Below are 26,383 nucleotides of genomic sequence, written 5' to 3'. Positions count from 1 at the left end.
ATTCATCGATTGCCTCGAGCAGGCCCCAATAATGTCTCCTTCATCCTAGCCCTGAGATTTTTTAAAAAGTGCCATATTCAAGGCTCTTTCAGAGTTAGGAGAATGAGCCCCATCATTGTTACTGGTATTTGGCATGTTGGGTACACCACGGGGAGTTTGCCAGACTCTGCCGTGTGGGGTGGTTACATTTGGTAGCTTGCCAGTTTGTACAAAGTAGGAATGAGATGATAAGATGTCACACTGCCGCAAATGTGGCCATGCGCTTCTGGGAGCTGTGTTTTATAGTCTCTGAGTCTTGGCCATTGATGGGATTACACGGCGCCAGGGGGCCAGTTGGTGGGTGTGACCCCCGCCTACTGGAATTTGGAGGATCTGGGTAGAGGATGCTCAGCCCCGATCCGAGTAGGCTTGGAGATCTCAGTCCCGGGACCCACAAGCCTTTGTTCCTCTGCCAGTACCTTCATGTGTGCGGAGAGTGGTCTCAGCATGGTGGTGGCTGGTTCTGGAGGTCTTCTTACAATTACTAATTATTAATTTTTACCACCCATGTGAATACATGTTTTTTGGGGAGGCCACACCCAGTGGTAATCAGGTCTTACTATTTGGTTCTGTGATGAAATGTGGAAGAAGTAGTGTAGCGCACCCACTATCTCCAAAAAAAAATTTTTCAAACTACTCACCATTGGCATTTGTCTCTGGTTCTTACCTCCTGAACTATATTTTCAGCATTGTTTTACTTCAGTTCTCCCTAGATAACATTGATGGTGGATTTAAATGAACATTAAAGCCCTAGACTTTGTCATGGGATTCAACAGCCAAAGACAGAATTGCTTCATTGATTCATGAAGATAGAGCCACAATTGATATTAAGAAGAAGGCATCTTCTGCTGGGGGAGTGAGGGGTTCCGCAGGACAATTAGGATAGAAAAGGGAACACTATGACAATAACAGCTGGAAACGATCACTCTGGACAAGAACTGAGTGCTGAAAGGAGATAAAGAAATATACATGATAACCTTTCAACACCTGTGTTGCAAACCCTAATGCTCAAAAGGAAAGAGAGAAAGATATATATATATATATATATATATATATATATATATATACGTATATATATATATAGAGAGAGAGAGAGACAAGTGCCTGCAAGTCACAAAAGTCAGATCAAAATGAATTGAAGAACTCAATATCAGACCTGAATCCATAAGGTATATGAAGGAATCATAGACAGAACACTCCATGATATTGAAGCTAAAGGCATCCTTAAAGATGAAACACCCCTGACCAAGCAACTGGAAGCAAAGATGTAAAAAAGAAAAAATATATGGGACGACATTAAGCTAAGAAGCATCTGCACCTCAAAAGAAACAGTGAACAAAATACAAAGACAGCCCACAGAATGGGAAAAATTATTTACCCAATACCCATCAGATAGGGGTTAATATCAAAGATATATAAGGCACTGGTAGAACTTTACAAGGAAAAAAACATCTAACCCCATCAAAAAAAATGGGGAGAAGGAATGAACAGAAACTGCTTCCCCATTTTACAGAGCAAAAAATGATGAAGAAGGAAAGGTTCCACCAAAATCACCTGCTGAGGGACTGAAGAGATAATACCATGGGTAAGGGCACTTGCCTTGCATGCAGCTGACCTGGGTTCAATCCCTGACATTCCACATGTCCCATGAGCCAGCCAGAAGTAATCCGTGAACATAAACCTATGCACTACTGAGTGTGGCTCAAAACAGAAATAAAAGTCATACCTCAAAAGAAAAAATACAAATGGCTAAAAGGCACATGAAAAAAAATGTTCTGCATCGCTAATCATTAGGGAAATGCAAATCAAAATAACAATGATATATCATCTTGGGCTGGAGCGATAGCACAGCGGTAGGGCGTTTGCCTTGCACGCAGCCAACATGGCCGACCCGTGTTTGATTCCTCCGCCCCTCTCGGAGAGCCCGGCAAGCTACCGAGAGTATCTCGCCCACACGGCAGAGCCTGGCAAGCCCCCCGTGATGTATTCGATATGCCAGACACAGTAACAACGAAGTCTCCAATGGAGACGTTACTGGGCCCGCTCGAGCAAATCGATCGATATCATCTTACACCACAGGCACTGGCACACATTAAAAAGATCAAGAACAACCAGTGCTGGCATGGATGTGGGGAGAAAGGGACTCTCAATCATCGTTGGTGGGATGTTGACTGGTCCAGTCTATTTGGAAAACAATATGGGTATTCCTCAAAAAATTAGAAATTGAGCTTTCATATGTCTCAGCAATACTACTTCTGGTAATATACCTTCGGGCTACAAAAACACACAGCAGAAATGACTTCTGCACTTTTATGTTCATCACAGCACTGTTCACAATAGCCAGAATCTGGAAATAAACCAAGTGCCCAAGAACAAACGACTGGTTAAAGAAATTATGGTACATCTATGCAATGGAATGCTATACAGCTGTTAGAAAAAAAATAAAGGCATAAAACTCACTTATAAATGGATTGTAGAGTAAAGGCCCTCCCGTTGATCGTCGATTTGCTCGAGCGGGCCCAGTAACGTCTCCATTGGAGACTTTGTTGTTACTGTGTCTGGCATAAATGGATTGACATGGAGAGTATTATGCTGAGTGAAATGAGTCTGAAGAAGAGGGACAAACAGAATGAATGCACTCGTAAGAGGTATATATTTAAAAAAAATAGTATGAGACTAACACCTGGAAACAGTAGAAACAAGGGCCAGGAGGATTGGTCCATGGAGGACTGCCTCAAGGGCTGGGGCAGAAGGCAGCTGGGATAGAGAAGGGACCATTCTGACAATGATGGTTGGAAGGGATCACTCTGGATGGGAAATGTATGCTGAAACTGGGCAAAGGACCAAACATGATGGCCTCTCAGAGGGAAGAATGAGGAAGGAGGAAGGAGGAAAGAGGGAGGAGGGGGGAGGGGGGAGGAGGAGGAGGAGGAGGGGGAGAAGGGAGGGGGGAGGAGGAAGAGGAGGAGGAAGAGGAGGAGGAAGAGGAAGAGGAAGAGGAAGAAGAAGGAGGAGGAGGAGGAGGAGGAGGAAAAGTACCTGCCATGGAGTCAGGCTGGGGTGGCAGTTGGGGTGTGGGGGAAGGGAAATTTGTGGGTATTGGTGGTGAGAAAAGTACACTGGTGGAAGGATGGGTGTTTGAACATTGTATGACTGAAACCAGATCATGAAAGGGACAAACAGAATGTGGGAAAGAAACTGGGGATATTGGTGGTGGGAAATGTACGATGGTGAAGGAATGGGTGTTGAAAAATAATCATGAACAACTTTGTAATTGTTTATCTCACGGTGATTCAGTGAAAAAGGAGGAGGAAGAGGAGGACAAGGAAGAGGCTGTAGGGGTGGCAGCATCTCAAACCATCTATGTGGTTTGAGAACAATAGGCTTCCAAAATCCTAGATGAGGAGGGAGGTCAGGTTTGCCCCAGGGTGGGTAACTGCCCTTCTCTGCCCATAAGGACAGATATGCTGACAGGTTCATGAGAGACCCTCATTGACCAAGATAATAAATCAACGAGCCCAAGGTGGCAGGAACACTCTCAGTTCTGGCGGCTCCACCAAGAGCATCACCCAGAATGACTCCACTACAGGAACAAGGTACAGAGAGCACCAAACTTTAGCTGAAACGCTGCCAAGACTCTGAACTTCAGACACCTCAGGGGCTGGGGAGGCATGCAGAGTCACCCCAAGTCCTAAAGACATCTGTTTCAAGAAAAAAGGTGTCTGTTAAGTTCCAAGCCCAGGGCCTCCAAAAATCCTCCAAGGCACAGTGTGTTCAGAACTGGGGGGATATATTGAGATCCTTTCCGTGGGAAAGAAGCGGAATGGTGGAGCAAGGGGATAAAATAGAGAAGAATCATCCTCTGGAGTTAAAGTTATAAACTAAGCCAGAGTGATAACGCAGCGGGTAGAGTGTTTGCCTTGCACGTGGCCCGCCAGGGTTTCATCCCCCAAACCCTATATGGTCACTTGAGCATCGCAAGGCGTGATCTCTGAGCACAGAGCCAGGAGTCAGCCCTGAGCATTGCAGGGTGTGGTTCCAAAGCAAAGAAACAAAAGTATAAACTATAAGAAGGCAACTTTTTTCCTGCCCCCCCGCCCCGAATTCCAATTCCTGTATGAATCTTGGGTGATGAGTTAGGAAATGAACAAAAATATATCTCTTACAAAGCTCCTGTCCTCCACAAGACTGAACTCAAGCCCGTTTTGTAGCTAGCTAAGGCATTTGTAGAAACTCGCGATTAGCAATCCCCAGAAAGTTGCTCACGAGCGCCACCTACTGCTCATAATAACCTCCACCAGGAAATTTCAAAGCTCTTAAGTGAAATTCTGCACAATGGCCTCTTGGCTTATGAAGGACATTTTTTTTTTAATTCACCTGGAAACATTCGAATCTTGGTCCCTTGCTGAAATATAATGGGGGGGGGGTTTCATTTCCAGGGGCAAAAAGGCAAAATGAGCCCCTCAGGAAATAAAGTCTTCAGAATAGCTTGAAAAGAAGTCTGAGCCTTTGAGTTCTAATATCATTGGAAAGAGGAAACACCCCAAAATCATTTCCCCTTGTTCACTGTATGTTGCCGCCTGCAAAGCATGGTTCATATTCTGATGATCAGTCTGCCCTCAAACTTCTTTCCTCCTTTACTAACCCAACCGGATTATGACTTTTGCGTGTGAATTTGGTGATCTTACTTGACAATAACAGTCACGGCTGATACAACGAGCCGCAGACTCGTCTGTGAAACCACAATGGCTGATCTCTCAAGTTCTCCCTTAGTTACAGACCTTGCAACTTATGAGGTGGATCACCGGACTATAAATACCACATTTGCTATGAGGTCAGCTTAATCTCCAGTTTCCCTTGCTGCAAAGCTAGATCCTCTCCTGTGCATGCTGCACTAAAGATTTGCACCATCACTTTTGTTTTCCTCATAAATTCTTTATCATGCAATTGCTCCCTGGGGTGTACTTCCAGAGGAAGTAGAAGACTTGGCTCATGCCAGAAGGTTTCCATATAAAAAAAATTGGTTACCTAGTCACCTTCCCAAGGTCAGCGGCTGGTAGAGGGTGATATCTTTCTAAGAAGTGGGATAGAAGAGGGATGGATAAGAGGATGGAGAAGCATGGATTTGAATCCCAGCTCTGCTCTCAGCCAATGACTTTTTTTTTTTGAACCACACTCCTTAGTGCATAGGTTCACGGATCACTTCTGGCTGACTCAGGGGACATAGGGAGTGTCAGGAATTGAGCCCAGGTCAGCTGCATACAAGGCAAGTGCCCTTACCCACAATATTATGTCCCCAGTCCTTCAGTGGATGACTTTGGTGGCATCTTTCCTTCATCATTTCTTGCTCGATGAAAATGGGGAAGCAGCATCACATAATACGATTCCAAGAATTAAAATGAGAACTTATTTTTTATGTCATATCATATGTTGAGTACTGGCCCCTTGTTTTCTTTGGTATAGGATCTCCTTATAGAGATGCTTTGAGACTCTTCTTGGGATGCCTCATCAGAATTCCAATAGGTTACCTCTGCCTCTCATTCCAGGAGGATCTGCAGAGTATTACTGCAGTCAGCTCATTGGGCATGCAAGAACTCTCCTCAAACCAAACCAAGAAATAAAGCACAACACTGTTGGTGCCTATAAATACAAAGGAAAGTTTCCAATTGCACTTTTCCAAGAGCCAAAGGTAAAAAATATGCATTTCCCAAGAGAAATGCCAAACTTCTATGGAGAAAAAAACTTACCTACACAGCTAAATCAAAATCATCCAGTCACCCTAACAAAATTCATTTAGATGACTGGTAAAAGTTTCAGAAAAGTTTTTCTTCCCTGCCACAATGTTCTTTCCTTGATTCATAAGCTGCAATCCCACAGAACTTGATTTTAAACCAACTAAAGCACAAAATTATGTCCCCATTATATTGATCAGCAGTTTTCTAAGCTAAACCTTTGCAAAGAATCTTAGCTTTCTGTATCAATATAATGCGATAGCACAGCGGTAGGGCGTTTGCCTTACAAGCGGCCAACATGGCCGACCCGAGTTCTATTCCTCCGCCCCTCTCGGAGAGCCCGGCAAGCTACTGAGAGTATTCGATATGCCAAACACAGTAACAACAAAGTCTCCAATGGAGACGTTACTAGGCCCGCTCAAGCAAATCGACGATCAACGGGAGGGCCTTTACCTTTTACCTTTACTAGCAATTAAATACTTTCCAGTTTATTCGTGTGTTCATTCACTGAATACTTATGAAATATATAATGTGAACCAGGTGCCAGGTATCAAACAGTGACTCAGGCAAAGTGTTCTTGCACTTTTGGACTCAGCACTCAGGTGCAAGGAAGCAAATAGGAAGACTGTAAACAAATAACTGCATGCTGGATCCATTTAGAGAATAAAAACTATGAGGAATAGGGCAGAACAATTACAGCGTAGAAATTTACATTCAAAATGAGGGGGGCCTGGAGCAATAGCACAGAGGGTAGGGTGTTTGCCTTGCACATGGCCAACCCAGGGTCGATTCCCAGCAACACATATGGTCCCCCGAGCACTGCCAGGAGTAATTCCTGAGTGCATGAGCCAGGAGTAATCCCTGTGCATCGCCGGGTGTGACCCAAAAATTCAAAAAAAAACCCCAAAACAACAAGAAAAAATGGAAGCAGGCTGGGGGGATAGGTGGCTATTGTGGGAAGGAAACTGGGGACATTGGTGGTGGGAAATGTACAATGGTAAAGGAATGGGTGTTGAAAAATAATCATGAACAAAAATCCTCCAAGGTAATTTTGTATCTTATGGTGATTCAATGAAGAAGGAGGAGGAGGAGGAGGAGGAGGAGGAGGAGGAGGAGGAGGAGGAGGAGGAGGAGGAGGACAAGGAAGGGGCTGTAGGGGTGGCAGCATCACAAACCATCTATGTGGTTTGAGAACTTCCAAAATCCTAGATAAGGAGGGAGGTCAGGTTTGGCCCAGGGTGAGTATATGCCCTTCTCTGCCCATAAGGACAGGTATGCTGACAGGTTCATGAGAGACCCTCATTGACCAAGATAATAAATCAACAAGTCCAGGAGTAACTCCTGTTCATCGCCAAAAAAAATCTCTGAGGGTCTATGGCTTGAGCTAAGATATGAATGACAAAATTCTTGAAAGAAATGAACAGAGCAGTCATTCCAATGGGGATGGTCTATGCAAAGGTCATGAGGTAGGAGCCAGATAAGCATATTGAGGGACAAAAAGAAGACTGCTGTGGCTGGCCAGTAGATCAAAGAAGTTGTCTGCTCCGCTTGTCAAGCTTGAATGTGAGTACATAACTGCAGCACTTCGTCGGTCTGAGGCAGGGGTGGAAATTCTGCATTGCCAGGAAGCTACCAGATGATGATGATAAACTGATCCATGGTGGAAAGGAAACTGGAGACATTCAGCAAAATTATAGATACCTGTGAGCCATGGGGAAATGTTTGAATTACCTGCTAGCCACATGGATCAGCTGTCTTTCCAGGTCTGGTATCTTCTCAGTTATAGAAAGGTCTTTTGTGTTCCCTACCACCATCACCACCCACCTTGAAACTGAGTAGCTAATACTTGTACCTAATAGTCCATGTTCCCAAGTGAGATTGACTGCCTGCATCCTTTTTTTTGCTTTTTTGGGGGGGGTTACACCCAGCAATGCACAGGGTTACTCCTGGCTCTGCACTCAGGAATCACTCCTGGCGGTGCTCAGGAACCATATCGGATGCTGGGAATTGAACCCGGGTTGGCCGCATGCAAGGCAAACGCCCTACCCACTGTGCTATCTCTCCAGCCCCTGACTGCCTGTATCTTGCTTGATGGGTTTTTCTGATGCTGGAAAGTAGCAAAAATAATGTGGGAATGGGGAGAAACAAAGTTAGCAAATGGAAATATTACAGATCTTTTGAAACATGGCATTTAAGGGTTCAAGCAAGCCTGGCACTCATAGTAGGTAGAAAGATTTTAGGCAAACTGTCCGATTTATATACGCATCAGTTTTCTCATGAATAAATTAAGAAGAATGTCCACTTCAATCAGAAGGCACAAAAATTGCATGCTGCAGTTCCTTGCAATAGGAGTTTGATAAACATTCCCTGTGCCCTGTCCTTTCCTGGGGACTTTCAACACCATGGCATTTGTATCCCTTAGTAACATAATTAGTAGCTCTTATAGAACATTGCTGATTCCTACATTCAGAGTTCAAGGCCCACATCCAAGTCAAATATCTGATCAGAGAACCCATAACATTGGCTTATTGTTTTCAAGACCAACCATCCAGTGTAGATGCCAGTCCTAGCCCTAGTATGAAAGTGACTGACAGTAAACCCTTTGAATATTAGTAGGCTTTGAAACTTCCTGTGTACAATGAAAGTAGAGTCTTCTATCCCTGGCATTTTTAACTGGTTTGACTCTGGTGAGGGCTTTTAAGGGGAATGACTTGTCTCCCAAGAAAAATAGCAGAAGCCTCTTCATTGGTCTATTTGGATGAAGAGATCTAAATCCATCCAGAAGACCAGAGGAGCCCTTGTCCATTAACCTTGGCCACCAAAGCACCTCATTCCCTTCTCTCCAATGCCATTAATCCCAAAACCAGGGTGCCAGAAATATTATCTCATCCTCATTGGATCTTTAATATTTTTAAAAGCAACTGACATCACAGGGAAAACTCGAGAACACAATTTAATTGGATCAAATATATGCGCATCTCTGTTTTGTGTGGGGTTTTCTTTTTTGTCACGCAATAAACTTATAACTCTGCTTCCAAAAATATCACTGGGATGAAAAAGAACTCTACAAAAGTGCTAAATTTTGAACACGTGCAAACATTTGAGGAGGTTGAAGACGCTTTATCTATTTTGGGTATTCTCCACCTCCACTCTGCCCTTACCCCAGCTTGGAATTTTTATTGGTTTTCATTTATTTGTCTCTGCATTTGCCATTGATGTCTCGCTTGAGCAAATCAATGAACAACAGGAGGACAGTGCTACAGTTATTGTTTTAGCTAATCAAACACCATCAAAACTAAAACAGTCAAGCAAATACCCCTGACCCTGGAGCTTGCAATTGTGAGAAGAGGCTTAGGTTAGAAAAGGAGCTTATCCATTTGGTCTAAAACTATGAATTTCAGAGAAATTCGTTTTCAATTGTGAGAGCAAAACTGATGCCATGACAAGACTAACCTTAAGTCTCAACTAGGTCTCAGTTTCTGTTGCCCCAAAACAGGACTTGCAGTTGCTGGTGCTGGTCATGATGAAGGGTCACTGCACCCTCCTTAGAAACTGTTACTACCCATTGCCTAATTGCTGACCACCACTGTAATAGGGCCAATGCTAAAAATAGATCAGTATATAAATTGCTTCTTAATTCTGAACCCTATATAAACTGCTTGTGATTTGGAGTCGGGGTCCTTGTCAAGATTCCACTGCATTGGATGAGACATAGACCTTCAGTTGGCCTAAGCGCTGGCTCGGACTAGCAATCAAGTTCCTTTGCTTTTGCATTGTCGTGTCTGGAGTGGGTCTCTCCGCAATTGGAGATCTGAAACTCGGGCACAACACAATGAAAATTTTGAACTAAAGATTCTTCCCCCAATTTTCCTCTCTTTTTGTTGTTGTGGTCATGAAGACCAAGACTCATCAATGTCAGGTTGTGATGCTCCCACAGTTTGACCATAGTGTTTGCACATACTTTGTTGTGCCCCAGGAATTCCCAGCATGGACTACTTCTTAAAGAGTCAAAGGCTTCATTCCAACAGACCAGTTTGGCACATCCCTCAGAAACCAGTGACCTTCTGCCTTGGATGGTTTTACTTTTTGTTTTCTTGATGACCATGTTTCAAAGAGTTGGAACACTGAATAAAATGGACCAAAGAACCAGAAAATGGTGCCCCAGCTCAAATCCAGAGAGCTCCCTGCAGCCACAAATCACCCCATCCTCAAGAGAATAAATTATAAGAATCTCAGGTTAACACAAAATCCTCCCAATTGTCTGTTTCCCAGATACCCAGGTCTGCAGCACAAGCAAAGGAGCAGGTGCTGTTCACCCCAAACACGGGCCCCCTTCCCTGCTCTTCTCTGGCCAAGAACACCCGTAATTACCTCCCGCAAACTGATCCCACAACTCTACCACCCTCTACACACAACCGCTGCAGAATCGGATCGGCAATTAATTTGTCAGGAAAATGCTAGGGCATGTGAACATGGTAATTTCATGCCATAGATATTTAAATTAAACCTCCAGCCTGAGTGTTTTCAGTGTCAATATGTAGATTCATTGCAGAGAAGTGAGAAACCAACCTTCCTCCTGCTGACTCATGATGAGGGTGAAAGGCCCTTGGCTCCATCTGTGGGCTTGACTTGGGAACATTAAGAACAAAAACACACTAATTATGGATGACACTCCCTGCTCCTCTTAGCACAGAAGGGGCTGGGTGGAGGCTGGTGCTGGCCTGTTCCTTGGAGCTTTGTTAATGAGCCACAATAAGATCAGATCCCAGAAGCCCTCCGGAATCCACTCCGGGATAACTGGGGTTCAGAGGCCCAGGATCAAAGAAGGTCTCAAAGGAAGCAGAAGATGAATGAGTGCCAGCATAGCACCCACTGGAGCATAGCACCCCTCAAATATTTCATGTACAGAGGGCCAGTCTCCAAGATATTTGAGTTGAATTCAAGGAAAAAAACTTCAGCTTCAGAATCTCCTGTTTTCTTAGATTCAGACCTGTATATTTATTCATATACATATTAAATTTTAAATATTTATTAAATAAATGGGCTGGAGCAATAGCATAGTGGGTAGGACGCTTGCCTTGACATGGCCAACCCGGGTTCGATTCCTCTAACCCTCTTGGAGAGCCCAGCAAGCTACCGAGAGTATCCCATCCACATGGCAGAGCCTGGCAAGCTCCCTGTGGGGTATTCAATATGCCAAAAACAGTAACAACAAGTTTCACAAAGAAGACATTACTGGTGCCCGCTCGAGCAAATCAATGAACAATGGGAGAACAGTGCTACAGTGCAGTACTATTAAATAAATACCTTATTTATATTTCGGTTAAGGAAGTGCGTTTGGGTCACACTCAGCAGTGCTCAGGGCTTACTCCTGACTCTATGCTCAGGAATCACTCCTGATGGAGCTTAGGGCAGCATACGAGGTGCCAGGGATAGAACTAGAGTCAGACATGTGTAAAATAAGTACCTTATCCTCTGTATTATCTCTTCCATCTCCATTTGAAAGGGGAAAAGCTAATATGGATGGTTTCCTTCAGGGCAAGAACCATGACTTCATCATTCCATAGCTAAAACCTGCTGGAATTCTGCAGCCATCAACTCCTTCACAGGCAGAAGAGCTGAGGTGTGTGGGTAAAAGTTGCTCTATGACTCGGCTGATATTCGCCTTTGCAGAACACAACCCCATGTCTTTCCCAACTTGAATGAGTCAGACTTTAAAATGTCACATACATAGCAGGTGGGTTCACATGGATTAGAACACTGGAATTCTTTCCCCAGATTTCCTAATCGATTGTCTATATATAGATTAAAGAAAATAATAGCCTTCAGGCCCATCTCTCGTGTCTGCCACCGTGTTGACTCACTCCCCAGCCCTGCTCCTCCAAATCCTGACCAAGCCTCCCTGGAAATGCCTGCCAAGCAGCTAGCACTCCAGCACTGTCCTCCCCTTGTTCATCGATTTGCCCGAGTGGGCCCAGAAACGTCTCCATTGTGAGACTTGTTGTTACTGTGTTTGGCATATTGAATACATCACGGGTAGCTTGCCAGGCTTTTCCCTGCAGGCGAGATACTCTCGGTAGCTTGCCGGGCTCTCAGACAGGGGCGGAGGAATCGAACCTGGGCTGACCAAGTCAGCTGCATGCAAGGCAAACGCCCTACCCACTGTGCTATTGCTCCAGTGGCTAAGCCTTATGAAATCGCCAGTCCCCACAACTGAAAACCCCAGCGACCCTCGGCAGCAGGTGGGATGAATACCCACCACACCAGGGCTCCAGCAGCACCCATTCCCCAACAATACAGCTATGCCATGGGCTCAACTCCATTGCCACATGAACATTCTCTGCAGGGACACTAATGCCTGAATAATTTCAGTTACCTGGAGCCCAGGCTGAGAAGTCTGGTGGTTTTTATTATTATTATTATTTTTTGAGTTCAGGTAGGTAGCCTCACCCCATCCCCCATACTTTCGGAAGCCCCAGAAGCCCCGCCCATCTCCCAATCTGCTGCCTCATTGGCTCTTGTCTCAGACCATAGATTCATGTAGCCATGCAGCAACTCCTGATGCAACTAAAAAGCTTAATAAATTCTTAGATAAAGACTTAATAACCCTGCTATCAGATGTAACTATAACACTGTAGCACTGTCCTCCCATTAACAAAGATTTGCTCTAGCAGGCCCAGTAACATTGTGAGACTCATTACCGTGTTTGGCATATGGAATATGTCCCGGGTAGCTTGCCAGGCTTTGCCGTGCAGGCGAGATACTCTCTGTAGCTTGCTGGGCTCTCTAGAGGGGTGGAGGAATCGAACCCGGCTCGGCCATGTTGGCGTGTGCAAGGTAAACGCCCTACCTGCTGTGCTAAATAATTAAAAAACTAATAAAATTTATAGCACAGCGGTAGGGCATTTGCCTTGCACGCAGCCAACATGGCCGACCCGAGTTCGATTCCTCCGCCCCTCTCGGAGAGCCCGGCAAGCTACCGAGAGTGTCTCGCCCTCACATCAGAGCCTGGCAAGCTCCCCGTGACGTATTCAATATGCCAAACACAGTAACAACAAAGTCTCCAATGGAGACGTTACTGGGCCCGCTCGAGCAAATCGGTGATCAATGGGAGGGCCTTTTTAACATTGATAAAAAAAACAATAGCTTTCACACAGATGCACGAATATTTTTTAACATATAGAAATCATCAATTAAATAGGAAATGGATTTCAAAATAAACTCTGAACAGTTAGAGACCAAGCATATGGTATTACCAGTGACTTTATGGATATTTTTGCTACTCAGAGTTTTTATACTCAAGAACCACTGCTATTTACTCTTTAGCTCCTGTGTTCCAAAGAGTTAAATTAGAGTTTCACAGAGTTTACTCACTATCACTATCACTATCACCCCATTGTTCTTCAATTCGCTCAAGCAGACCCAGTAATGTCTCCATTCGTCCCTGTCAAGTACAAGTGTAGCCTGATGACATATTGGGGGCTCCTTCAGTGTCAGGGGAATAAGGACCATTCATTGTTATTGTATTTGACATATCGAGTATGCCACGGGTAGCTTGTCAGGCTCTGCCGTTCGGGCAGAATACTCTTGGTAGCTTGCCAGGCTCTGAGACAGATGGAGGCTTTGGGGGCAGCCTCTAATCATCTTTACAGGTGTTCCTAGTCAGGCATATAGCGGGTATGATATTCTCAGTAGCCTGCCAGGTTCTCTGAGAGTGAGAACTAGAGAATAAGAGGTCACTCGGCCACAAATGCAAATGTGGCCATGCACTTCGGGGAGCTTGGTTTTATAGTCTCTGGATGGCCGTTGGTGGGGTTACACGGCAGTTGGTAGGTGTAATTGTCTAGCTACTGGAAGGTGGGGGAGCTGGGTGGAGGAGGCCCAGTCCCGAACTGAGCAGGCTTGGAGATCTCAGCCCCAGGTCCTGCACACCTGGGTTCTTCTACCGGTTCCTTGTCCAAGCATGTGGAGAGAGATCTCAGCATGGCTTTGGCTGGGTCCTGGAGGTCTTCAGCTGTCGGGGCTCTGCTCGGGGCAGAGAGGGAAACTCAATCTACCCTCCTCCAAGGGGTGCTGGTGAGGACAGCCAGGCGCGGGGGCAGGAGACTCTGCCTTGTTCTCTTACAGGAGTCTGGTTTTATAGTCTCTGGATGGCCCATGATGGAGTTACACAGAAGTAGGTGGGTGTAACTGTCTAGCTACTGAAAGTTTACTAAAGTAAACTGGAAGAGTTTACTCACATTTTTTTAATGGGGAGGTGGGGGAGTCAGAGTCTGGGACTGGCTCAGTGGCAAAAGCACAAGCCTTGCGAATGTAAAGCCATAAGTCTGATCCGGGGACCAAGTCCACGTGCCAAGTGCAGTTTCTGACACTTGGGAACCCTGGAGCCACAGCAGAGCAGGGAGAACTCTGGTGCACAACCAGGATTATGTGAGCAAAGTGGGAGGCCCCTCTCAAGTTTTTCCAGAACTGGTATGCTGAGCAAGCATCGTGGCCCAGCTAGCACGTGTGTGTGAGCACCCCAGCGAATGTGTGCAGCCGTGGTGAGCATGGGGGTGAGTGTGCCAGCACTGAAACCACGCATGGGGGGGGCATCTGCTAGTCATTGCTGCCACAGGGAGGGAAGGGACAGGAAGTGAAAGGGAGGGGAGGGGAGGGAGGGAAGGGGGAAAGGGGAAAAGGGAAAGGGGAAGGGAAGGGAAGGGAAGGGAAGGGAAGGGAAGGGAAGGGAAGGGAAGGGAAGGAAGGAAGGAAGGAAGGAAGGAAGGAAGGAAGGAAGGAAGGAAGGAAGGAAAAATGGAAGACAGTCACACCCAGCATTAAGTTCAGGATAGACGATCACCCAAGAACGACAATAACTATTTCTTGGATTGTAATCAAAGACTATCTGGAATTTGCTTTTAAAAATCATATTTCTGGGGCTGGAGCAATAGTACAGCAGGTAGGATGTTTATCTTCCAGGCGGCCAACCCGGGTTTGATTCCCAGCATTCCATATGGTCCCCCAAGCACCACCAGGAGTAATTCCTGAGTGCCAAAGCCAGGAGTAATCCCTGTGCATCGCTGGGTGTGACCTAAAAAGCAAAAATAAATAAATAAATAAAAATCATATTTCTGAAGGCCAGAAAGATAGTACAAGTGTTCAGGCCTTACATACAATGCACCCCAGTTCAGTCTCTGGCACTGCATATGGCCTCCCAGGCACCATCATGGGTGATCTCTAACCACAGAACCAAGAATAACTCCTGGGCACCAATGGGTGTGGAACCAACTTCTCCTGTGGCCAACAAATAAATAAATAATCCTGTTCCTGAGCACTACCTCAGACCCATTAAACCAGGTTCTCTGCAGATGGGGTCTAAGACACTGCATTTAAAAATAAATAAATAAATGAAGCCACGGTGATTTGCAATGCTATTAATAGGAATGTTTCTGGACTCTAATGGGGCCACACACCACAGTGGGGCTACCCCCAGAGCATCGACCTCCCTCCTTCCAGGTCCTCTCTCACTCCAGCCCTCACATAATGAACTCCATTCTCTGGGAAGTTCTTGCACGTGTTAAAAGCTCCCTGGGATGTTCCATTGCCCAGAAAGACTGAAAGCCACCAGTGAAAATCGACTGGGAAATAATGGCTGAGCCAATTATACCACACTGCATCTCCTCTGTAAGATTCACAACATAAACTTTATAGGGTGGTTATAGGCCTTCTGTCCATTACTTACAAGCTGGTAGGCCTCAAAAACAACAGTTCTTGTTCCCAAAGAACAGACTACGGGCACACAATCCATAGTTCCCATCAAGCAAAGTAAGAGCTTTCAGTATTCAAATCAGCAACACAGAACTGCTAACACATTATTAGCTAAGGGAATTCACCCCCTATTCTTAGATGGAAGCCTGCTTTGCCGAAAGACAGTTGAGATCACATTTGAAATTCTCTCCTTCCAAAGATAGCACAGGCACCATTTATTTACATTGATATCGCCGTTGTCTTTTCTTTACTGGTACTGTTGATTTCCTGTCCCTTCACACTAGGGCAGCCTTTTCCTCACATAGGGCCCAAACTGAGAATGGAATCTATTCCAGGGCATCTGTTAGATACGCGCTATTACAGTGGCTAAGTAGCATTAGGTCATGTTAGGAAACCGAACACTCCAATATGATGCGTGAGATGGGATGAAGAGAGGTTTCCCTGCTTGCAGGCTTAACATACGAATTGATTGAATTGATTAGTGATGGCCTCTTGAGTAGTGTAGTGAAAAGATTCTGAGTCATACTCTTGCTCAAGAGGAAAGATGGTGGGGCAGACTCTAGGCATGTCAGGCATTTGGAATTCTTGCCCTTAGTCATTCCGTATTTTATTTTTTTATTGAGGGGATGCACACCCAGCAGTGCTCAGGGCATCACTGCGTTTGGCCCCTATACAAACAAAATGCCTACATAGAATCTCTCTAGTTTCCAGTGCATTGATGCTTAGTGAAAAACTGGTTTTCCTTGCTTGTTCATTGCAGCACACTTTATAAAAGCCAGAATCTGGAAAAAACCTGAGTGCCCGAGAACAAATGACTGGTTAAAGAAACTTTGGTACATTTACACAATGGAGTACTATGTAGCCGTTAGAAAAGATAAAGTCATAAAATTTCCATGCAAGTGGTACTACATGGAAAGTATCATGTTAAGTGAAATGAGTCAGAAAGACAGGGACAAACATAGAAAGATTGCATTCATCTGGGGAACATAAAGTAACAAAATAGGAGACTAACACCCAAGAATGGCTGAGATTAGTATCAGGAGGTTTACTCCATGGCTTGGAGGCCAGCCGCACATGCTAGGGGAAAAGGGAGCTCAGATAGAGAAAGGAGCACCAAATAAAGGGTGTTGGGAGGATCCTCCCAGGATGGGAGAAGCATGCTGAAAGTAGACTATAGACCAAACATGATTGCCAATCAATGCCTCTCTTGCAAACCACAACACCCAAAAGGAGAGAAAGAGAACAAAAGGATATGCCCTGTCACAGAGACAGGGTGGGATGGGAGGTTGGGGGGTGGGAGGGATACTGGAATTCGTGGTAGTGGGAAATGGACACTGGTGGAGGGATGGGTATTTGATCATTGTATAATTGAAACCCAAGCACAAAAATTTGTAAGTCTACAACTGTATTTCATGGTGTCTCACTAATAAAAATTAGTGAGACAGACTAATTAGAAAAAGCAAATAAAATGCAAATAAATTAGTAGGAAGGAGAGGACAGATATAGAGTATAGCTTCCCTCACACATGGGATATAAGGAAATAAAGAAAGGGTGTAACAAATACCCAAAGGCAACAGGAACTGGCCTTCAGTAGAAAGCTTACTACAGTGGGGGTGTGGACACTGGTACAATAGTAGAGGGAAGTGGAGACTCTAGTGGAGGGTGTGGTGCTGGAATGTTGTGTCCGTGAAGCCCTGCCATCAACAGTATTGTAACCACAGTGCAAGGGAAGAAACCAGAGTGCAAGTAGCAAGGGGTATCTCTACAGTCGTTCCACCGCATACTTGGCAACTAGGATTCAGGTCATTCCCTAAGAGAAGGTCGTTCCTCTCTACCTATTCTCACTACAGAGACAAGAGGGCTGGATTGGACCCAGACACACAGGCAGCACCCTTGCTCAAAACACTCGACCACCATCTACTGACATAATGTCAGAATAAAAATCCATCGGGAGGGTGATTTCCCTACCCTGTGACACCCCATTCCTCCCCTTCACTCCCGCCTCCCCCCCACACACACACACACATACTCAGGAAATGTAACCTGTCCGGACTATATAAGCCAGGTTAGGGAAATTAGTCTATATCAGGAGACCTCAGCATGGACATCAAAGTAAGGCATAAACCAAAGTGAAGTGCTGAAGGAGCCCACCTCAGAAAGCAGGGGACCATTGCCCCTGATCATACTGCCAGATGGAGAGGGGGAGGGGCTGAAAAATTCAAGACTGTTCCCAGCACCAATCTGACTGAGGAGGTAAAGACCCCAGTTTAGAGACTTGGCAAGAAGGTGACCCCATATTTCATGACCAGGAAAGCCACCAAGACTGGACTAGAGCCAAGCCTGAGCTCTGATGGGGACCACAAAGCCCAGGGTGTCATTGGCCTGTCGTCATTCATGAAAGGAATGTCTGCTCTGCCAGGGGACAAGGCAGCAAAGAAGAGTGAGGTATGAACCCCACCCACAAGGAACTCTTGACAGACTGAAAGTTCCCTAAACAACAACTGAATCATCTGTGATATTCCTGTGATATCCCTGGCTGGGCACTCAGCCCACATATAACAGTGGATGGGACAGAATGTGCACCTGAAAGACCCCCTTGGGTGAAAGGAGTAGTGGGTACAGTGCAGACTATTCTGGTAAGGGCTCCCACGGGACCATGGGATTGACCTTGAGGGGTGCTGAACCTAGTGATGGGGGACCAGGGAGGGTTCCTGGAGACCTGAATGGACACATACCAATTCTCAAAGGCATTAGACCAAGGTCTGGACAATTCCAACACAACAGCCACATGAAGCACTTGGGATATTAATCCTTGGGATATGGCCAATGTAATTCTTTTTTTTTTTTGCATCTGTTTAAATTTTAAGTATTGGAACTCGAGAGACAGTATAGCAGATAAGGTTCTTGCAGTAGGGTTCAGTCCATCGTACCGCATATGCTCTCCTGAGCCCTGCCAGGAGTGATCCCTGAGCACAGAACCATGAGTAAGCCCTGACCATAACCAAGCGTGGCCACCAAATAGAACGTCATCATCAGTATCACCATCATCATATAAATTTGAAAATATTTATGAATAGATGAAATATATTTCCAAACTGAAACCAACCAATATATGTTTAATTCCATTAAACACATTTTCTCATTTTCTAGTTTTAGTCAGACTACGTTTCACTCCAACCACTGTCTGGGCTAGGTTATCATCACTGTTTTGTAACATGCGTAGGCTTTTTCCTTTTAGAAAAGGTGCAATCACATCTGGGCTCTCATTACATTTCTCCTGGAGAGCATGCCCTAGACCAAAGAGACAGTTACACCAACAAAGCAGAGCATTCACAATAATTGCTGGGATAGAAGTAGATTCACCTGCTACCCGCTGTTGCCTGGAAATATTTAGACACAGTGCTGAAAAGATTCTGGATGGCAAAGGGGAAAAAAAGATAGGAAAATGCAAATTAATGCAAGTTGAACTTGTGCTTGAAAGGGATGACTGGAACTGAAGGAGGGAAATAAGATTTTTAAGAAAATATTTTAGAAGAGTGCTCTACGCCCTACCTCAACCTTCAATGTGGATTTAGGCAGGTCCCTGTCCTGAGCTACGAATATGGAAATCTGATGTTTGTGATAATGAGTCTGAATGCACTCAGCTGCAAATAATCAAAATCCTCACAGGCAGTGGCTGAGTCTCTGAAGACAGTTATTCCTAGGCCAGAGGAGACAGATCAGTGAGGTGGGGAGGTGCATTCCCTGCATTGGAAGGATTCCAGTTTGATCTCTAGTACTACATGGTCTCCAACGGCCTCTGGGCATAGCTCTCATGACCCTTGAGCAGTCTGGTGGTCCTGAAAGCTGCCAGCACCACAGGGCCCAGGCAACACTGCATCACCAGGCCTGTGCATTGAGCCATCCAGCTTGACTGGCTAAGTATAGCAGGGAAACTGGCTAAGAATTGGCCCCCAAACCCCCAAGCATTTCTTGGGAAGACCCCCATGCCCAATACACACATATGAAATATAGTTACTATTTACTGAACAAATTTGCATGTAGGAGTCTACAGATTTCCTGTCTGCTCAAATATATCTTCAAGAGGACTGAAAAAGAACAGCAGGTGAGGAGCTTGTTTTGTATGTGGTCAACTCAGGTCCAATTCCCAGGACCCCTAATGGTCTCCTGAGTCCCACCATGAGTAATCCCTGATCATAGAGCCAGGAGTAAGAGCAGAAGTAAGTCCTGAGTACCACTGGGTGTATCCCCTTCCACCCCCCCCCAAAAAAAAGAATCAAATTTATCTTCAAGAATTCAAGAATTACAATCTATTCTCTCTCATCCTAAGAATTTCAGTCATAACCTTTAGGATTTGGGGTCTTTATCTTTAGGATTAAAATTTTAGGATTAAAATCTGACCCAGTTGTTGGGGCTGGAGTGATAGCACAGCATGTAGGGCGTTTGCCTTGCACGCAGCCAACCCAGGTTCGATTCCCAGCATCCCATATGGTCCCCTGAGCACTGCCAGGAGTGATTCCTGAGTGCAAAGTCAGGAGTAACCCCTGAGCATCACCAGGTGTGACCCAAAAAGAAAAAAAATACAAAAAAAAAAAACTAACCCAGTTGCACCTAGGATGCAACTGGGTCAGAGAACTACATTAACTCATGCATACTCCATGTCCTACCTCAGCCTCCAGAGCCAGAGAAAGGATATGGCTGGTCAAGGAGAGCCAGGACGCCATAAAGAACTCATTACTCATGTTCTGTGGAGGGTGGAGATTAAACTGCTGTTCTGTTACCAAGGACTGAGGGAAAGGAACTCAAGAGTGTCTACCTCCTAGGCCAACCCTGTGATACTTTCTATAATTATTTAAATACCCCCAGAGTCTAGTTATTAGCAATATGATTATTGCTCCCTTTCTTGAGAGTATGGGAAGTTTTGATAACCCCATATGAAAGTAACAACCTCTGGAAATTCTAGTCATCACAAAGCTGTACAAACCCAAGTCAATCCCCTCCCATCTCTCCCGCTCGGTCCAGAAGAGTAGCATGACTGCATTTCCTGGTCTCAGGCCAATATCTTCACTAAGTATGGTGTTCAAACGACTGATTAATAGCTTTTTGCCTGGGAAAAATCATTGTTTTGAGCATCACTATAAAGAGCAAAGAAAATTGCCAACTATTCAAAGTTCTCAGGGCAAGTACAAAATTTTTTAAATTTTGTCCAAGTAATAGGAATCTAAATTGGCCCGGTCTACAGCTATAATTGCTTTTGTTTTATTATGTTTTGGCTTTGGTTTGGGGGCCAAATCCTGCAGTGCTCAGGACTTATTTACTCTGGCTCTATGTTCAGGGATTATTCCTAGTGATATTCAGGGAATTATAGAAGGTGCTGGACATTGAACTGGGGTGAACTGCAAGCAAGGTGAGTGCTTTCACCCATGTACTATCTTTTTGGGCCCTAAAATAATCTTTCAGATACATTTTTGTAGATAAATATGCCATAGCACTAAATATGCAAGCTACACACTAAATACTAAAGAGTGGGAAGTAGCAGTAGGTATCAGTAAACTTGACCCTGGAAGAAAAGGAGCTTATCTCTGATAACTGCATGGAAATAGTGTGCGTTATTATCTTTGGGTGCCCAATTGGTCATTACCAGTTGAGGCCAAATAGCATTTCCTCCAATGAAAGAAAATACAAGTTACACATCAGATGAAATGATTAGAAGCATTCGTGGATTTTTTTCTTTCAAGACCTTTATTCAGCTCCTACACAGTTCTGGATACAGAAAGGGTCCTGGCAATTCAGAAGCAGACTCCCAGGCTTCACCTGACTCTGCTCACAGATCAACAGGGACACACATGGAGGGGGACAAGGATGGGGAAAGAAATGCCTTCATCATTCATCAGAGCAACAGGTATTCTTCAAAAGAGGAGAATTCTGGGAAGGACTCGCAGAGGGTGCTTTACAAGAGCCTTAACAGATGAATAGAAGGGTCTATAAACACAGTTTAGAAAAGGCATCTGCACTCCTATGTTCATTGCAGCAGTATTCCCAATAGACAAAATCTGGAAGCAACCCAAGGGTCCAAGATCAGAGGGCAGGAGGAGAGTATCATGCTGAGTGAAATCAGAGCAATAGAGGCAGAATGATCGTTCTTATATGTGGGATATGACAAAACAGAATAGAGAAATATCAAATGCCAAAGGCAATAGAAATTGGGAAGCTGTCTTCGATAGGAAACTTACCATGGGTGTGGATGAGGGACCCTGGGACAACGGCGGAGAGAAGCAGGCACATGGGTGGAGGGTGTGGTGCTGGATAGTTCATGTATGAAATTTTGCTAAAAGAAATTTTAAAGATGAGCAGACATTTTTCAGAGGATCAAATCGCTGAAGGAGAGTCCTGAAAGAAACACAGGACCAGTGATTTGAGAAACAGAGTATGTTAAAGCTGGCAAATGGTCCTGATGAATGTTATAGGGCAGCTGAGGAGGGCTCTGGAAGAACAGATGAACTGAGAAGACAGCAAAGGGTTGTGACCCAATATGGTGGCCGCATGTGGATCAAGCTGGACCGAAAGAAATGATCCAAATGGAGCCCAAGAGAAAAGAGGTTAGAATAACCACCTTCCAAACGTTCAATAGAAACCTGTGCCTGGTGCCCCAGATTGGACAGTGCAGGCAGTAGGGAAAATAGTTATTTGGGAAAAAGAACATCTATGTAGACTGATCAAGGAAAGAAGCCCTAATTTGTGGCTTATCCATAGTGTACAGTTGATGGTTTAACAGCTGGCAAGGAGAGGGGAAAGATCATCTCCAGGATTTCTTAAGCAAAATAGGGGGTCATCTAGGAATGACACATTCTATTGAGACCAATGAAGTGGTCCCCAATTGTTAAAGAAATAAGCAAGCTCTCCCGCCCTTTAAGGCAGCCCACCAAAGAGCTCAGAGCTGCCAGAGAGAACATGTTCTAGTCTAATGGTCATATGATCTGGATTCTAACCCTAGATGCTGAGTTGTGGTAAGGAAGCTTGTAGCACTCTGGATGCCATATTCCTGGCAGGACTGCACTGCTCAGATGAGCCTCATTCAGAAATTAATTGGTTGAAAAACTCTGGTAGGTGGATTTCATAACATTGAGTGTAGGCTCCCCCCTCAATCTCCCCATACTTCCAGAAGGCCCAGCAATCACACACATGCCCCAAAACAACTGGGTATTTTAACTCCAGTGGTCAGAACAATAGTACAATGAGTAGGGCATTTGCTTTGCATGCGTCCAACCAGCTTTGATCCCTGGCATCCCATATGGTCCCCTGAGCACCATCAGAAGTAACCCCTGAGCAACACCAGGTGTGATCCAAAAAGCCAAAAACAAAAACAAAAAACTTTAACTCCACCTGTATTACCCTGTTAAAAATTTTAGACATCCTGGAGCGTGCTACACTCTGATAACATTGGCTTAGCACACCAGATTGGCTGAGATATAATATATAAGGCAACCAATATCGTTTAACAAAATAGAAACACAGAAGACAATCTGTAACAATATTTTAGTAATCTCCTATACAAGAGCTTAATGGCTCCATAATGAGATATAGCAATCTTCACTAACATTCTTCTAAGAAAACATGTTTTTATCATTCTTTTAGCAAATTATTTATAACAAAGAATATAAAATAAATTATTGAGGACCTACTATAGGGGAAGGTTTAAGGAGTGGTTTGGAAAATTGGAAATAATGATGGTGGGAAGTTGCAATGGTAATGTGATTGGTGTTGGAATATTGAATGTAATAAATCATCATGAACAACTCTGTATACCGTAGTGTTTATATAAAGTGTAAGGGAAAATAAAATATAAATTTAAAATAAAATCATCCTTAAAACTCGGAGAGCCCAGCAAGCTACCGAGAGTATCTCACCTGTGCGGCAGAGCCTGGCAAGCTACCCGTGAAGTATTCAATATGCCAAACACAGTAACAAGTGTCACAATGGAGACATTACTGGGCACGCTCGAGCAAATCAATGAACAGCGGGAGGACAGTGACAGTGACATCCTTAAAAAAAGGAAGTTGTAGCACTCTAGCTTATCTGAGAAATGGAGTATAGGACAACTGCTCTGAAGCCACAAAGGGCACAAATGTGTGAAGGGTTTCTATACATGTAACTGTTTCTGCTTGACATTTTGCAGTCTTCAGCCAATGAGTTTTTCTGAATCATCCCAGCTCTACGCTAAGACAGGAGAGACGAAGGAGCAGGAAGTCAGGAGTCCACTCTCAGGCCCCAAGAAGCCCCAGATTGTCATGTTTTTGTTGAAAAGATGAGTACCTACCCCAATCCTGACCTGGTGCAGTCTCCCTCAAGTCATGCTCCAGATGTCCAGGAAAGAGCTTCCTGGAGCAATTGTTAAAGCCCAGAATCAATCTCTAAGCATATCTATGACTCTATTAATGAAAGGTGGGAGGGATTTACCCATGGGCCTGTAATTAGCGCAAAGTAAATTCAACTTCCCAAATAAATACTGTGAGCTTATTGCCATCCGCCCTCCCCTAAGCCCAGTGGTGATTAAAGGGCATGTTATCAAAGCTTCTTCCAAGAAGCTAGAACAGATGATACCAAGTGACTGGCAAAGCCAAGTGATATGGGGACAAATATGAATAACAACCAACCAACAGAACTAATCAGATGATCCAAGCACTGATAAAATAATCAAAAATGCAGATGTGTTTGATTATTTTAACAGTAAAGATTTGGTCTGGGTTTGTTTTCTTTCTTTCTTTCTTTCTTTCTTTTTTTTGACGGTGGGGGGACAGGGGGTGGAATCACACCTTGCAGTGCTCAGGGATCACTCCCAGTGATGCTCAGGGTGCTATATTAAGCACAAAAGATTGTGATGGAGATCAAGAACTGAGCCAGCAACAGCCTTCAGCCAACCTCTCCTCAGTGATTCAACTGCACAGCCACATGCGTGAAGGGTTTCTATTCATGTTCAGACTTAGAAGAGTTTGCTTTTCCTTGATTGACATCTGAAGTCTGTCACTGTCACTGTCACTGTTCTCCCATTGTTCATCGATTTGCTTGAGCGGGCCCAGTAACGTTCTCCATTGGAGACTTTGTTGTTACTGTGTTTGGCATATCGAATACATCATGCGGAGCTTGCCAGGCTCTGCCGTGTGGGCGAGATATTCTGGTAGCTTGCCGGGCTCTCCGAGAGGAGCGGAGGAATCGAACTCAGTTCGGCCATGTTGGCTGCATGCAAGGCAAATGCCCTACTGCTGTGCTATCGCTATAATTGCGGCCGAACCTAAGAACAACGTTTTTTTATTCAAAAGCTCAGAGCAGAAAGTCACTCGATCACCGGATGTCAAGAAGGAAGAAGGGTTAGGATTGCCAGATCCAATGCAGGATGCCCAGGTGTCATTTTGAGAAAGATGGGTAAATTACCTGTTAGTTATCTGAAATGCCATTTAACTTGGGGTTCTCTATTTTTCTCTGCTCCACCTGGCAACCATTAGAAGAACCTCTGCCAGAGGAAAGAAACAAAGGAACTAATTCTCTCTCCTCCACAAAGGAGATCCACCACTCATCCTTGCTCCAGGAGAAGGGATTGTTCATAACAAAGAAAAATTTCAGGCCAGAACTTATTTTATACTTTGAGACAGACTTGAAATATGTCATGTTCTGTCTCTTCCTTGACTTCACCAAAAAAAGAACAAAATTCTTCTATCAATTAGAATGGTCTTTATCTACTTTCAAGTTTTTTTCAAGACCCCAAGGGCTATGATAGGAAAGCCTGGTCTTGAGGCTCTTTATTGGGACCACATTCTCCATGAGCCAGTTTTCAGTAACTCATTAGTGCTCACCGCCAATAACAAAGAACTTACTCTCATCCCCGATTTTACACTTAAATGAATCTCAGTTCTGCTATTTTAAGCCTGTACCTTTGGTCATACAACTAATTAAATGACAGAGATAGAATTCAAAGTCATTTGTGTTCCCATATTCTATGTGTTAGAAGAAAGTCCCTAAGGCTGAAAAGGAGGGAATCACAGAAGAGCAAAGACTGCAAGAGGTCAAGGTTATTGGCATCCTAGACAAAAGCTGCTGCCTCTAATGGCCATTTCCAAGAAAAACATTGTGCAACTAAGTTGCAAGTGAAAATAGCTGCTGGTTTTATCAAACATACTTCTTACTGGAAAGAATAATTAATAAAGTATATTCATTCCAGCTTGGCTCTTGCGCATATATATGCCAAATTGCATATTTCTTCTGAATGATGAACAAAATATAAGCTATCAATTAATAACAGGAAGGGAGGAAGGGAAGAAAGAAGAGAGGAAGGAAGGAAGGAAGGAAGGAAGGAAGGAAGGAAGGAAGGGAGGGAGGGAGGCAGGAGGGAGGGAGGAAGGGAAGGAGAGAGGACCTTTAGAGAAAAACCAAGATTTCACCATGGAGGAAGGTCAGTGGCAAAAACTAACTGATAGGGGGTTATTTTTACACTATATTCTTTGCCCCTGGCCACTCTCCCTAGAGTAATTAGGGTTCATTGAACACAATGGGGGCGTCACTCTTTTTCACAGCTTTAAAGCTCAAAAATAGTTTTCTCTCTCAATTCTAACAAGATAATGAGAGAGAAAAATGTAAGGACTACTTAGCGTGTCTTATCTCAAAATGAACAACCTAGAAAGTCTGTCAACATACCATCCCAAGCCCATTTAGATACATTAAGGCTTCTTATGTCTTTGAAAAGGATCAGTTCCACCGAAGACCTAATGTTAGGTTCTCTTAAAGAGGCTATACTGTTGAATCCAACTACACATAACATAGCCTTTCGGTAGTCAAATACTTTTATTAGTCAAAATACTTTTATTCATATC

This window comes from Sorex fumeus, unplaced genomic scaffold (assembly GCF_029834395.1).
Source record: "Sorex fumeus unplaced genomic scaffold, SorFum_2.1 ptg000072l, whole genome shotgun sequence".
Lineage (NCBI taxonomy): Eukaryota > Metazoa > Chordata > Mammalia > Eulipotyphla > Soricidae > Sorex > Sorex fumeus.
Note: the sequence above shows the minus strand (reverse complement) of the source record.